A 13,024-nucleotide genomic window follows, 5' to 3' on the forward strand; every position below is an offset into this window, starting at 1 on the left:
ATAGTAAATGTTTTGAGTTTTGCTTTTTGAAGCATATTCCTTTTTTAAAAAAAGTAATATTAGACATAAATTGGAAAGTATAAAATTATAACTCCTGTGACTGCAAGGATTATTCAGTATTGGAATCTAATTTCATGTTTATTGTTGTAACAAACATAATGTCATTGTTAGATAAAATGTTGGATTTTTGTAAATATAACTTAAAATTGTAACCAGTGAATAATATCCTTAGTATTTTTAATTATAGATTATATTTTATTTCAACAAACTTTGATATTCAGACCAAAAAAATGATAAAAATGATAAAGAAAAAAGTTAGACAGTTCTTGCTCTCAAGGAGCTTACATTCTGGGAGACAACGGAGAATTCAGCCAGAAGGACTGAGGACAGATCGGTAGGAACAAATTGGCAAGGCCCAAGATTCCTTATGGTATATCATTAGGTCAGACAGCAGTGCCTGGAGGTCTAGAGGACACAAAGAAAGGGAAAAGGTAAGGTCTAGGGTAACTTGGAACAGAGTAGAGAAACAGAGGATATAGGTTGGTGATCTTCCATCTCATCAGAAGGATTGTTGTTAAAGATTCCCATGGAGTCTGGGTGGCAGAGTTTAGGGAAGGATTAAAGGGAAGCCAATTTGGGAAAAGTGCCCCTGCTGAAGGGTCTTCTAGGTACCTGGACATGCTTTGGGGGTTTGAGGAAGTGGCAAAGGGAAGCCAAGGAGTCTCCAGACTAAGAAGGCAATAGATGTCTAAATACATTTATTTCTGAAAAGGCAGGACATAAATCAAATTTCTGGGAAAATGAGTCATTTTCTTCTATTTAAATCTGCCTCTGGTACCTCATCATGATGTAGTGGTGGCCCTGGGTTCTCAAAGGCTTTACCAGAAGAGTATAAATTCTGAAAGGGGCTGTAGCTCTAAGAGTTTAGCCATATAGCACTATAGCTTTTGGCCAGAACAATGGAGGGGGTGGGGGGTACCATGTCAGGGAAAGAAATGGCCACATCTCTAAAATAATTCCCAATGACTGACATTTATAATAGTATTTTGCAACACTATCTCATTAGAGTCTCACAAAACAACAATAACAACAACAACATGTAAGAAAAATACAGGTTCAGAGTGATTACTTGTCAACAGTTAACAGAACTATTAAGTTAAGCATATGAGAAAGAATTCAAATCCAGGTCTTTCTGTCTCCAAGTCTAAAACTGCATTTGCTACACCATATTGCCCATCCCATTCAAGTACCAGGTATATCAGATTTTTAGATGCATTAGGGGATGGGCAGCTAAGTGGTTCAGTAGATTGAAAGCCAGGCTTAGAGAAAGGGGGTTCTAAGTTAAAATCCCACCTCAGACACTTCCTAGTCTGGGCAAATCATTTGACCTCAATTGCCTAGCCCCTACTGCTATTCTGCCTTGGAATCACAATACCTAGTAGACGATAAGGTTGTTTGGTTGTTTTTGTTTTTTTTAAAATGCAGTAGAGTAGATTCTTGTAAAGAAACCTAGAGTAACTAATTTTTAAAAAAATACTTTTTGTTACTTCATTCCTTTTGTCTTTATAAAAGAGTCATTTCACATTCCACACCAGTTCAAATACAGTCTTACTTTATTCAATTTACTCACTTTACCCAAAGAATTCTGAATGAAATCCTCATTCCCCCCCCAAAAAAATCTCTCTCTCTCTCTCTCTCTCTCTCTCTCTCTCTCTCTCTCTCTCTCTCTCTCTCTCTCAATCTCTCTCTCTCTCTCTCTCTCTCTCTCTCTCTCTCTCTCTCTCTCTCTATCTCTCTGCCCCACCCTCCCCACCGCTTGGCACTCTGCAGACTCCCATCCTGCACCTCACTTCCAACCAAACTACAAGTGGCATTTTATTAAGTGCTTGCACTATACAAGTACAAAAAGAGAGAAAACCCCGGTCCTCAAAAAGCCTCCATTTTAACAGAGAAAGACAACACAAAACTACCTTAAGACTTTTGGTACCATTTGTATATGGAGGTGGTGACCAGGAAATATAATTTTGGTGTGATGAATCACAGGATACTGAGGTAATGCATAAAGGTATCACCTGACACATTGTTTTGGGAAACAATACTACAGATGTGATGACTGTGCCCAGAACAAAAGGAGAAATAAAGGGAAAGAAAAGGGATTTGTATGAAGCAGAAGGCAGATGGTAAAATACACTAGATGCACGCCTGAATGGGAATGTGAAGATGAGGAATTTAATAGCACCATCCTATAGATTGGAATGGGTTGAACTTTTACTCTCTCTAGGTCAAAAGGGGCTAATTTAGGCTGATAAACCCAAGACTTGGTGTGCCTACTGTAGGGACTTCAAAGATGAAGGAATTAACTTCTGCAGTAACTGGGGATATGAACTTTGGAGGACTAGATCTTGTGAAGAAGTACCTTTCCATCAGTCATAGTAGCACTATCCTAAACATACATGTCCCTTTTCCCCCAGGAAAATTAGACTAGATTTTCCTTACAAAGCAGTGTAGCTGTCCTCAAGATTTAACTGCATTCCCTAGTAAGAGTACAAAACTGAAGAGATCCTAGGGTCTAGAGCTCTGTCCTCCAGTTTGTGTCAAAAAACCAGGAACAAAAATGGCACAGGGAAGCTGTGTTCAACTGAATTAATGCTTTATTCTGGAGGCACATCCTTTCCTTCTTGTGAATGTCTTTCTTCTGCTTTCTCTTGGTAAATGTTAGATGGATTTCAGCTATCTCATTACATTCCACTTTCAGACAAACTGCCAAGGGGACCTTGTCACATCCATAACACCAATTCACCCTAGTGGAGAACTGACTAATAACAGAATTTATTTATATATTTATAAGTGTGTGTGTGTGTGTGTGTACATAAAATCATGTTTATCAGTTAACTCACCAGTCAACAAACATTTATTAAGGGCCTACTATATGCTGGACACTGTGCCAAGTATGTGCTTTGTATCCCTGGGGATAAAAAGAAAGACAAAAAACAACTCCTGCTATTGTTTTTTGAAACCTTACCTTGTGTCTTAGAATCAATACTGAGTATCAGTTCCAAAAGAGGTAGGCAATGGGAGTTAAGTGACCTACCCAGGATTACCCAGTTAGGAAGTATCTCAGGTCACATTTTAACCCAGGACCTCCCATCCCTAAACCTGTTCTCAATCCAATGAGTCACCTAGTTGCCCCTAACAACTCCTGCTATTGTTATTGAGGAGTTCACAGTCATATCGGAGATAACATGCACACAAGTGTGTATAAACAAGACAAATACATAAGAAATTGAAGATCATCAGAAAAGGAAATGCATTGGTATTAAGGGCATTCCTTCTTGGAAAAGGTAAGATTTAAGCTGGGACTTGAAGGAACCTAGAAGGGAAGAAGTCTGAAGTGAGGAGGAAGAGAATTCTAGGCACTAAGGATAGCCAGGGAAAAGGCTCAAATTCAGGAGGAGAATCTTTCTGTGCATCACTGTTTTGGCAGAGGATGTGGGGAGAAGTAAGAAGGCTGGAAAGGTAGGAGGAGGCCAGTTTATGAAGAAGGGTTTTGAATATCAAACAGAGGATTTTACATTTGATCTTGAAAACAATATGGAGCCACTGAAGTTGACTGAAAGGGATGTATGACATATGACATGATCAGGTTGCTAATTAAAGAAGATTAATTTAACAGCAGAGTATAGAATGGATTGGAATGTGGAGAGACTACAAGCAGAAAGACCAACTAGTGGGCTATTGCAGTAGTACAAGTGTGAGGTGATGAGAGTTTGCACCAGGGCACCAGGGTAGGAGCAGTATCAAATGAGAGAGGTTGACAACAGATCAGAATTAGAGTGAGGAGGGTGACACACCTAGATTTCAAGCCTAGATTGATTGGAAAGATGGAAGTGCCCTCAAGAGTAAAAGGAAAATTAAGAAGAAAGGACAGCTTTGGGGGTGAAGGGGAAGATAATGAATTTAGTTACTCTGGATCTAAGAAAGTTTAAGTGACTTACCAAGAATGACACAGTCACTGTATGTCTGAGGCAGGATCTGAAACCAGGTCTTCTTGGCTCTAAGTCCTTTTCTCTATCCACTACTGTCAGAGTGCCAAATTGGGTTCTAAGAGTAGGGAATAAATTGTTTTCTCTTTATTCTTAGAATAGGACAAGAAAGATTGAGCAGGAAAGACCAAGAGTATAAATATGTGGCACCATGCACACAAACCATATGTGCACGTACACATATCCACATAGCCCTTGGCTGGAACTTTTGGTTGGCTTATGGCAGGCAAGTCTAAACATGAAGAATTAAGAGATTTCCTACAGTGCTAAGCCCAACAAGAACAGGATAATTCTGCCTGACTAAAACAAGTACATGTTTAGAAAAGGCTGTACCAACTTAACACCAAACTATCTGGAGCTAGGTCATTTGGCTCTGGGTCACACACTGAAATTTTCCCTAACTATGCAACAAATGCCCTATCCGGGCTGCATAGAGATTAAAGAACCCAAGCAGCAAAGCAGAGCTCAACTCGACTGAGTCCTAAATAAGAGGAAAGAGGAGTAGGGTGCTAAAGGAAGGAGTGGAGATGGAAGGAAAGAATAATAAGCATAGACTTCCGGTTAAGATGGCGGCTTAGAGAAAGCTAAAGCTCAGATCTCCGGAAAACCCTTCCCGACCAATCTCAAACTATAAGCTCCTAAGGCGCCGAAATTCAAAACGATCAACAGCACAGACCCTGGGAACCCTCCTCCTGGACCTGGACCCGGTTCAAAAGGTACGGCTCCCCTCAAAAGCCAGAACCCGAGATCACTCGGACCTCAGGGGTAGGAGCGCAGAGTCCAAGGCTCCAGGAAGCCGCAGCCCGGCCTGGCTCAGAGAGCAGAACCCTCAGGGCCTTCTACCCGAGTCCCAGTGAAAGTTACTGCCTGGGGCTTCTGCTGCAGAGAGCTGGTGGAAACAACAGCAACCCTCAGGGCGGGCAAGACAGCCTCACGGGCTGGATCCTGCTATCCAAGTCTCAGTGAAAGTCCTTGCCCTAGAGCTTGGGAAAGCTGCAGCCCATCCCCCCGGCAGGCCGACGAAACAGCCTCATGGCCAGCGATTCTGAAGGCAACTTCCTGAAAGCGAGCTGGGGGGAGAGTGTGGCCTCGTGGTCCGACCCTTCCATTCCAGCTCCAGTGAGGCATATTCAGTTTAACCCAGGGAAAGCTCTTAGAACCAACATCTTCCCAGGACTAAAGCCTCGGATCACCAGAGATAAGAAAAGCTAATCCTCCACATTCAGAGATGACAAACTCCACAGAAGCACAGAAGCCCCAAAATACCAAGAAAAATAAGAAGAAAGGGGCGACTTTGGACACATTCTATGGAGCCAAAATACAAAATACAGAGCAGATAGAAGAAGATATACAAGAAAATTCTCCAAAATCTTCCAAAGGAAATAGAAACTCTCCACAAACCCATGAAGAATTTGAATCAGAAATGACCAAAAAGATGGAAGCCCTCTGGGAGGAAAAGTGGGAAATAATGCAAAAGAAATTCATGCATCTACAAAACCAGTTTGACCAAACTGTAAAAGAAAACCAGGCTTTAAAGCAAGAACTAATAAAGCAAAGCCAAAACACCAAGAAATTAGAAGAGAACATAAAATATCTCACCGACAAGGTGATAGATCTGGAAAATAGAGGGAGAAGAGAAAATTTAAGAATAATTGGACTCCCAGAAAAGCCAGAAATAAACACCAAACTGGACATGGTGATACAAGATATAATCAAAGAAAATTGCCCAGAGATTCTAGAACAAGGGGGCAATACAGCCACTGACAGAGCTCACAGAACACCTTCTACACTAAACCCCCAAAAGACAACTCCCAGGAATGTAATTGCCAAATTCCAAAGCTATCAAACAAAAGAAAAAATCCTACAGGAAGCCAGAAAAAGACAATTTAGATATAAAGGAATGCCAATCAGGGTCACACAAGACCTTGCAAGTTCTACTCTGAATGATCGTAAGGCATGGAACATGATCTTCAGAAAGGCAAGAGAGCTGGGTCTCCAACCAAAAATCAGCTACCCAGCAAAACTGACTATATACTTCCAGGGGAAAGTATGGGCATTCAACAAAATAGAAGACTTCCAACTTTTTGCAAAGAAAAGACCAGAGCTCTGTGGAAAGTTTGATACCGAAAATCAAAGAGCAAGGAATACCTGAAAAGGTAAATATTAAGGAAAGGGGAAAAATGTTATCTTCTTCTTTTACTCAAACTCTCTTCTATAAGGACCACATTTATATCAATCTATGTATGCTAATATGTGGGGAAAATGTAATGTATAAATAGGGGGTAAAGAAAGACCAAATAGAATAATCGTTCTCACACAAAGATTCACATGGGAAGGGGAGGGGAAGAAAACTCCTATAAGAAGGAGAGGAAGAGGGGGGGGGGTTTACTTAAACCTCAATCTCAGGGAAATCAACTCTGAGAGGGAAAAACATCCAGATCCATTGGGATCTTGAATTCTATCTTACCCAACAAGGGTAAGGAGAAGGGAAAACCAAGGGGGGGAGGGGGAGAGGGAGAACAAAAAGGGAGGGAAAGAGAGGGGGGAGGGGGAGGGAACAAAAAGGGAGGGACTAAAAAGGGAAACATCAAGGGAGGGACAAGGGGCACTGATTCAAAGTAAATCACTGGACTAAAAGGTAGAGCCGAAGAAGAAAAGGTTAGAATTAGGGAAGGCAATCAAAATGCCAGGGAGTCCACAAATGACAATCATAACTTTGAATGTGAATGGGATGAACTCACCCATAAAACGTAGACGAATAGCAGAATGGATTAGAATCCAAAACCCTACCATATGTTGTCTTCAAGAAACACACATGAGGCGGGTTGACACCCACAAGGTCAGAAATAAAGGATGGAGTAAGACCTTCTGGGCCTCAACTGATAGAAAGAAGGCAGGAGTGGTAATCATGATATCTGATAAAGCCAATGCAAAAATAGACCTGATCAAAAGGGATAGGGAAGGTAATTATATTTTGTTAAAAGGGACTCTAGACAATGAGGAAATATCATTAATCAACATGTATGCACCAAATAATATAGCACCCAAATTTCTAATGGAGAAACTAGGCGAATTGAAGGAAGAAATAGACAATAAAACCATACTAGTGGGAGACTTAAACCAACCATTATCAAATTTAGATAAATCAAATCAAAAAATAAATAAGAAAGAGGTAAAAGAAGTGAATGAAATCTTAGAAAAATTAGAATTAATAGACATATGGAGAAAAATAAATAGGGATAAAAAGGAATACACCTTCTTCTCAGCACCACATGGCACATTCACAAAAATTGACCATACATTAGGTCACAGAAACATAGCACACAAATGCAAAAAAGCAGAAATAATGAATGCAGCCTTCTCAGATCACAAGGCAATAAAAATAATGATTAGTAATGGTACATGGAAAACCAAATCTAAAACCAATTGGAAATTAAACAATATGATACTCCAAAACCGTTAAGTTAAAGAAGAAATCTTAGAAACAATTAATAATTTCATCAAGGAAAATGACAATGGCGAAACATCCTTTCAAACCTTTTGGGATGCAGCCAAAGCGGTAATCAGAGGCAAATTCATATCCCTGAAAGCTTATATTAACAAACAAGGGAGAGCAGAGATCAATCAATTGGAAATGCAATTGAAAAAACTCGAAAGCGATCAAATTAAAAACCCCCAGCAGAAAACCAAATTAGAAATCCTAAAAATTAAGGGAGAAATTAATAAAATCGAAAGTGATAGAACTATTGATTTAATAAATAAGACAAGAAGCTGGTACTTTGAAAAAACAAACAAAATAGACAAAGTACTGGTCAATCTAATTAAAAAAAGGAAGGAAGAAAAGCAAATTCACAGCATTAAAGATGAAAAGGGGGACAGCACCTCCAATGAGGAGGAAATTAAGGCAATCATTAGAAATTACTTTGCCCAATTATATGGCAACAAATACACCAATTTAGGAGAAATGGATGAATATATACAAAAATACAAACTGCCTAGACTAACAGAAGAGGAAATAGAATTCTTAAATAATCCCATATCAGAAATTGAAATCCATCAAGCCATCAAAGAACTTCCTAAGAAAAAATCCCCAGGGCCTGATGGATTCACCTGTGAATTCTATCAAACATTCAGAGAACAGTTAACCCCAATACTATACAAACTATTTGACATAATAAGCAAAGAGGGAGTTCTACCAAACTCCTTTTACGACACAAACATGGTACTGATTCCAAAACCAGGCAGGTTAAAAACAGAGAAAGAAAACTATAGGCCAATCTCCCTAATGAATATAGATGCAAAAATCTTAAATACGATACTAGCAAAAAGACTCCAGCAAGTGATCAGAAGGATCATTCACCATGATCAAGTAGGATTCATACCAGGGATGCAGGGCTGGTTCAACATTAGGAAAACCATCCACATAATTGACCACATCAACAAGCAAACTAGCAAGAACCACATGATTATCTCAATAATGCAGATAAAATACAACACCCATTCCTATTAAAAACACTAGAAAGCATAGGAATAGAAGGGTCATTCCTAAAAATAATAAACAGTATATATCTAAAACCAACAGCTAATATCATCTGCAATGGGGATAAACTAGATGCATTCCCAATAAGATCAGGAGTGAAACAAGGATGCCCATTATCACCCCTACTATTTGACATTGTACTAGAAACACTAGCAGTAGCAATTAGAGAAGATAAAGAAATTGAAGGCATCAAAATAGGCAAGGAGGAGACCAAGTTATCACTCTTTGTAGATGACATGATGGTCTACTTAAAGAATCCTAGAGATTCAACCAAAAAGCTAATTGAAATAATCAACAACTTTAGCAAAGTTGCAGGATACAAAATAAACCCACATAAATCATCAGCTTTTCTATATATCTCCAACACAGCTCAGCAGCAAGAACTAGAAAGAGAAATCCCATTCAAAATCAACTTAGACAAAATAAAATACCTAGGAATCTACCTCCCAAGACAAACACAGGAACTATATGAACACAACTACAAAACACTCGCCACACAACTAAAACTAGACTTGAACAAATGGAAAAACATTAACTGCTCATGGATAGGACGAGCCAATATAATAAAAATGACCATCCTACCCAAACTTATTTATCTATTTAGTGCCATACCCATTGAACTACCAAAATACTTCTTCACTGATTTAGAAAAAACCATAACAAAGTTCATTTGGAAGAACAAAAGATCAAGGATATCCAGGGAAATAATGAAAAAAAACACATACGATGGGGGCCTTGCAGTCCCTGACCTAAAACTATATTACAAAGCAGCAGTCATCAAAACAATTTGGTACTGGCTAAGAAACAGAAAGGAAGATCAGTGGAATAGACTGGGGGAAAGGGACCTCAGCAAGACAGTATACGATAAACCCAAAGATCCCAGCTTTTGGGACAAAAATCCACTATTCGATAAAAACTGCTGGGAAAATTGGAAGACAGTGTGGGAGAGACTAGGAATAGATCAACACCTCACACCCTACACCAAGATAAATTCAAAATGGGTGAGTGACTTAAACATAAAGAAGGAAACCATAAGTAAATTGGGTAAACACAGAATAGTATACATGTCAGACCTTTGGGAGGGGAAAGGCTTTAAAACCAAGCAAGATATAGAAAGAATCACAATGTAAATCATAATGTAAAATAAATAATTTTGACTACATCAAACTAAAAAGCTTTTGTACAAACAAAACCAATATAACTAAAATCAGAAGGGAAACAACAAATTGGGAAAAAATCTTCATAGAAACCTCTGACAAAGGTTTAATTACTCATATTTATAATGAGCTAAATCAATTGTTCAAAAAATCAAGCCATTCTCCAATTGATAAATGGGCAAGGGACATGGATAGGCAGTTCTCAGATAAAGAAATCAAAACTATTAACAAGCACATGAAGAAGTGCTCTACATCTCTTATAATCAGAGAGATGCAAATCAAAACAACTCTGAGGTATCACCTCACACCTAGCAGATTGGCTAACATTACAGCAAAGGAAAGTAATGAATGCTGGAGGGGATGTGGCAAAGTAGGGACATTGATTCATTGCTGGTGGAGTTGTGAATTGATCCAACCATTCTGGAGGGCAATTTGGAGCTATATCTACCCTTTGACCCAGCCATAGCACTGCTGGGTCTGTACCCCCAAAAGATAATGGACAAAAAGACTTGTACAAAAATATTCATAGCTGCGCTCTTTGTGGTGGCCCAAAACTGGAAAACGAGGGGATGCCCATCAATTGGGGAATGGCTGAACAAACTGTGGTATATGTTGGTGATGGAGTACTATTGTGCTAAAAGGAATAATAAAGTGGAGAAGTTCCATGGAGACTGGAACAACCTCCAGGAAGTGATGCAGAGCGAGAGGAGCAGAACCAGGAGAACATTGTACACAGAGACTGATACACTGTGGTATAATCGAACGTAATGGACTTCTCCATTAGTGGCGGTGTAATGTCCCTGAACAACTTGCAGGGATCCAGGAGAAAAAAACACCATTCATAAGCAAAGGATAAACTATGGGAGTGGAAACACCGAGGAAAAGCAACTGCCTGAATACAGAGGTTGAGGGGACATGACAGAGGACAGACTCTAAATGACCACTCTAATGCAAATACTATCAACAAAGCAATGGGTTCAAATCAAGAAAACATCTAATGCCCAGTGGACTTACGCGTCGGCTATGGGGGGTGGGGGGGAGGAAAAGAAAATGATCTTTAACGAATAATGCTTGGAAATGATCAAATAAAATATATTAAAAAAAAAAAGAATAATAAGCATAAAAAGTACTGGATATGGAATCAGAGAATCTGAGCTCAAGATGTTGACATATCCTCTGAAACTTTTTTTAACCCATATCTTCTGTCCTAGAATCAATACTAAATATTGATTCTAAGGCAGAAGAGTGGTAAGGGCTAGGTAATAGGAGTTAAGTGACCATGGTCACACAGTTAGGAAATGTCTGAACCTAAGACCTCCCATCTCTAGGCCTGACTCTATCCATTAAGCCACCTAGCTGCCCTGATATTTCTTTTAATTTGTTTCTTTTTCCCTAATACATGAAAAAACAATTAACTTTCATTTTCTAAAATGTATAAGATTCTTCTTTTTATTATTATTATTACAATTCAAATTCTTTCCCTCCCTCTCTGTCCTTCTCCATTCCTGAGATGATAAGTAATTTGGTGTTATACACTTGTGATCATATAAATGTATTTTTACACTCGCCAAGCTGTGGAAGAAAACACTTAAAAAAAACCCATGAAGAAAATAAATCGAAAAATAGTATGCTCCAATCTGCATTCAAATTACATCAGTTCTTTCTCTGGAGGTGGACATTTTTCATTATGAATTTTTGAATTCATCTTTAGAATGTCTTAGATCATTTTGTTGCTGACAGTAGTTAGGTCATTCACAGTTGTCCACCACACAATATTGTTGTTATTGTATACAGTGTTCTTCCAGTTCTACTCACTTCACTTTGTATCAGTTTGTGTAAGTCTTTCCAGTCTTTTTCCTGAATTCATTCTGTTCATCATTTCTTATAGCACAATAGTATTCCTTTAGCATCATATATCACAACTTGTTCTGCTATTCTTCAGTTGATGAACATTCATTCAATTTCCAATTCTTTGCTGTCACAAAAAGAGCTGCTATAAATATTTTTGTACAAATAGGTTCTTTTCCTTTTTTTTGGTTATCTCCTAGGGATATAGAGCTAGTAATGTTATTGCTGGATCAAAAAGTATGCAGTTTTATAGCCCTTTGAGCATAGTTTGAAATAGCTCTCCAGAAAGGTTGGATAGATTCACAACTTTACCGGCCTTTGACTTTCTTTATGTTTAATTTTGGACAAATCCCTTCATCCCTCTGGGTTTCAGTTCCCTCATTTGTAAAATGGAGGTTCAGATTAGATGTTCTTCTCTAAGACCCCTATCTGCTCTGAGGTTAAGATATTCCTGACAGCCATGACTTTTAAGTACCAAAATATGATACAGAACGTGACAGCAAAAATTTGAAATTTGGAGAAATCTAACATAGCAGGGTAGTCCCTTTTCTGTTTAGAATGGGGAAAATAAATGGTGACAAATACCATATACAAAAGTGGTAACTGGGGGCAGCTGGGTGGCTCAGTGGATTGAGAGTCAAGCCCAGAGATGGGAGGTCCTGGGTTCAAATCTGGCCTCAGACACTTCCTAGCTGTGTGACCCTGGGCAAGTCACTTAATCCCCATGGCCTAGCCCTTACTGCTCTTCTGCCTTATAACCAATACCCAGTATTGATTCTAAGATGGAAAGTAAGGGTTGTTTTTTTTTTTAAAGCAGTAACTGTGATAGTCTATGATTTGACACAACCAGGGTTGTCCCTATATATTACTGAACTCAAAAGTCTGACTTTCTCATTAATTTCTTGTCATCCCTAGTCTTTGTTTTAGATCTCTTCTGTCAGTGACAGTTCCTACCCTCTGCAAGTCACGTATAGAGCAAAGGAAATAGGTAGCCAACAATAAATCAAAATATAGTGAGTTCTCCTATATCCAGCCCAATCCAAGTATTTAAGAACCCATTATAGGCAAAGAATCAACTGCTTTCAGAGATTACATTATATATAAAAAGGTAAATTTATAGATAACTTTATGTTAAAGAAAATACCAATACCTATCAGACTTCAAAAAAGTGAGATATAACTTGAATCTTGAAAGAAGTCAAGGATTTTAGTAGCAGTTTAGGAAACAGCTTCTCCTACTACTCCCACTCCTCCTCCTATTATTATTATTCCATTTCAGTATTGAGAGTTAGCCTGTGTAAAAGCATAATAGGAAAAAGAGAGGAGGGGCAGATAGGTATTAAAGTAGATAGTGACAGGTCTGGAGTTGGAAGGACCTGGGTTCAAATCTAAGTTCAAAAACTTCCTAGCTGTGTGATCCTGGGCAAGTCAGTTAAC

At 38.7% G+C, this 13,024-nt stretch overlaps 1 protein-coding gene across 1 annotated transcript in view; it reads right to left on the reverse strand.

Moving 5' to 3' along the window:
* SEPTIN9 (septin 9) overlaps positions 1 to 13,024 on the reverse strand; it is a 400,470-nt gene that overhangs the window by 332,837 nt on the left and 54,609 nt on the right. The gene's annotated exons all lie outside the window — the stretch shown is intronic.

The sequence above is a fragment of the Monodelphis domestica genome, chromosome 2, assembly GCF_027887165.1.
Source record: "Monodelphis domestica isolate mMonDom1 chromosome 2, mMonDom1.pri, whole genome shotgun sequence".
NCBI lineage: Eukaryota > Metazoa > Chordata > Mammalia > Didelphimorphia > Didelphidae > Monodelphis > Monodelphis domestica.